At 51.5% G+C, this 3,340-nt stretch overlaps 1 pseudogene; it reads left to right on the top strand.

The window, feature by feature from the left end:
* The first annotated feature begins 437 nt into the window (after positions 1-437).
* LOC147917088 (serine/threonine-protein kinase MARK2 pseudogene) lies at positions 438-2,362 on the top strand (annotated as a pseudogene).
* The last annotated feature ends 978 nt before the right edge of the window (positions 2,363-3,340 follow it).

Genomic DNA, 3,340 nt, shown 5'->3' with positions numbered 1-3,340 from the left:
CCGTGACTGGCGCATTTCTTGCTCTGACCTCATAAGGAGCCACTGTGATGGGGTTTACAAATACCTGTATAAGTCTCTGGCCGGGCCTAGGTTTTTTGTCCTTATAGCCCAGGAAGCTCCTTGTGGTGACCTGTCGGACTTGGACTGCGGTTAGTTAGCTTGTTTTCCCGTTTGTCTTTTTTCCCATTTTGCTTATTTTTTCCTCATTTTGTTTTTTTCCTTTTTCCCCCATTTTGTTTATTTTTCCCCCTTTTTCCCTCCCCATTTTGTTTTTTCCTTTTTCCCCCATTTTGTTTAGTTTTTCCCCATTTTTTTCCTCCCCATTTTGTTTTTTTTTCCTTTTTCCCCATTTTGTTTATTTTTCCCCATTTTGTTTTTCCCCATTTTGTTTTTCCTTTTTCCCCACTTTGTTTATTTTTTCCCCCATTTTGTTTTTTCCCATTTTGTTTTTTTGTTCCCCTTTTGTTGATAAATTTATTTTGTTATTTAGTGTTAGTATTGTTAGTACAGTCAGTATAGTTAGTATTGTTGGTACAGTTAGTATAGTTAGTATTATTTACTAGTGTAGTTAGTAAGTGTAGGTGGCATTGTTCGTATCATTAGTTAGTATTAGTTAGCATACTATAGTTTTGTTTGTTAGCATAGTTAGCATCGTTAGTTAGTATAGTCAGATAGTGTTAGCAGGTCACCATGCTTCCGGGCCATGAGGCCACCTCTTCTGAGAAGAGGACCAGTATTAACCATTACAAGTTCATTAAGACCATAGGCGAGGGCAGCTTTGCCAAGGTAAAGTTAGCCCTCCACATCCCGACCGGGACAGAGGTGGCCGTTAAAGTCCTTGAGAAAAACCAACAGAGCTCCTCCAACATCAAGATACTTGCCCGTGAAGTCCGCAGCCTGAAGGCGCTGCAGCACCCGAATATCGTCCAATTGTTTGAGGTGATTGACACCAAAGACAGGTTATGCCTTGTGATGGAGCACGTTACGGGAGGAGACATGTATGATTTCTTAAGAATCCACGGCCGCATGACGGAAGAAGAGGCCCGAGGGAAATTTCGACAACTAGTTTCCGCGCTCCACCACTGCCACCGGAGAGGCATTGTCCACCGGGACCTGAAGCCGGAGAACATTCTTCTCGACGACGACCTGAACATAAAGCTGACAGACTTCGGTCTGAGCACTATGTTCCTGGGCCGGAAGCTGACTAGCTTCTGCGGCACCCTCTCTTATGTGGCCCCGGAGATCTTGCGGGGCCTAGAATACGACGGCCCCGCGGTCGATGTCTGGAGCCTGGGTGTCGTCCTGTACGTCATGGTCACTGGGTACCTGCCTTTCCCGGGGGACGACATAGGTACCGTGAAGCGGCGGGTCCTGACGGGGCGAGTCCATCTTCCTTTATTTTTATCAGGTGAATGTAGAAATCTCCTGAGAAAACTGTTGACCATCGAACCCAGCGAGAGAGCAACTCTAAAAGACATCCTGAACGACCCGTGGGTGAATGTGGGCCACGAGAAACTCAGGCCTCACAGGGAGCTGCCCTGTGTCAACATGGACCCCTCGGTGACAGAGGTAATGGTGAGGGACCTGGGCTTTGAGTGGGGCAAGATCCGGCCTTCATTAAGGGCAAGAAAATACGACCACCTGATGGCCACGTACCTCATCTTGAAATCCAAGCAACAGGAGGAGGGCCCCCCGACTGTAATCCCTTCCGTTGGCCCCCAATCTTTCCCAACCGGCGAGGGGCAGCTGCTCTCTGCATCTCCACTGAGACGAAGTCACAGCGAATCTCTTCTTCCGACCTGGTTCCACAAAGAAGATCAGCGGCCCGAGGAGAAGCAGGAGTCAGGGCTGAAGGCCGAAGAGCCCGCCGGTGCCCTCCCCAGCCTGGAGTTGAGGACCGCCAGGCCCAGCTCAACCCCTTCGAGGAGCCCTGGGGCCTGCCCCCGCACCCACAGCACCAGCAACGGGACTGGAGCCCCAGAGGAAACCAGCTGCCCCCAGGGTGTATCCTACCACAGAAACTCCCCCCACGCCGGGCAGCCTGATGGGGAGACCCCAGCCTCTCCCTCAGGCCCCAGCCAGGGCTGGTGGGGCGCCGCTGGGAGATTCATAAACTTTATAAGTCGCTTCTGTTTTTGTCTGCCCAGCAAGAAGAAGCACGTCAAACTCAACCAAGTAAAGACGCTTTAAGCTCTGGCAGGGACAAATCAACAATTGTGGGGAGGTCAAGCTGCATCGCCCCCATTTTAAATGGAGAGCCAGCTGCTGAGCTCCAGGGAGGCTGGCAGCGTGGTGTGGGAGTTTGGCCAGAGGCTGGAGGCCTTCAGCGGGGAGTGGGAGCAGGACAAGCAGTACGGGCCGTACGTGCACGGACGTCCCGGCGAGAGGACTTGGTCAGGTGGACGACGGAGGGGTGCAAACCGCTGAGGGATTCAAGTCAAAATGGTATCCGGCACCTCCGTGGCCTTCAGAAGCATCGTATCCAGAACACTTGGTGAACTTAGAGGACAGCCTGGAGGCGCCTGGGGGGCGCGAGGAGAGGCCTCCCTAGCTACAGGTCTGCCAGAACGGACTGTTTTTCCTGGGGCACTTCTTCCCTCCCCTGTCCTCTCCGTCTCTTCTTGCATGTTTGTGGGGAAGAGGCACGGTTCTTATAAAGTACTTGGTTTTCCAAGTCTTGTAATAAACTTGAAGTTCCAGAAAGATGTGTCACAGAGACGCTGTTTTGCATCCTCCCTGCACAGGATGGGGCTATGCATGCTGCAGTGTGAGAAGCGTGTAGTGATGTAGTGCTTGGAGTTAGTCAGAACAACTAAATGGGAAAGTGGCTTAGAATTATGATGGTAACTCACAACAGCAATGAACGTGGTTCTGAAGGGAAGAGGCTGTGAGCCATACTGCAGGGCAGAAAGGCAGAAACTGGGTACTGACATTACCTAACATTCTCAGAAAGAGCGAAGGAAACTTCTGATCCTGTGGCCTTTGATTAACTACAACCAAGAGGTCCATAACAGGATAACAAAGTCCCGTGAGCCAGCCTGTGTGGGGCGTCAGAGAAGTGGCATGGGTGTGGGCCCCCAGAGCGGCTTCAGGGTCGCTTACAAGTGCAGCTGAGTTTTCTGACCATAATGCAGGAGTGGGGCCTTTCCACTGTGAGGATTTTTCCTTTTTGTAACAGTGGCACAGAGCAGTCCCTCTAAGAGTCCTGACCGATGTGTGGGCTGTTCAGCCAGCTCAAGGTTCCAGGGGAGCTCCACGGGCAGCCAGACATCCTGGGGAGGGTTCATCAGAGGGAGGCTTCATCTATCAGGGAGCTTCCACATGGGCTCCTAAGAAGCCT

The sequence above is a fragment of the Ceratotherium simum genome, chromosome 5, assembly GCF_057802395.1.
Source record: "Ceratotherium simum simum isolate JZ-2026a chromosome 5, ASM5780239v1, whole genome shotgun sequence".
NCBI lineage: Eukaryota > Metazoa > Chordata > Mammalia > Perissodactyla > Rhinocerotidae > Ceratotherium > Ceratotherium simum.
This window is presented reverse-complemented; position numbering and strand designations above follow the sequence as displayed.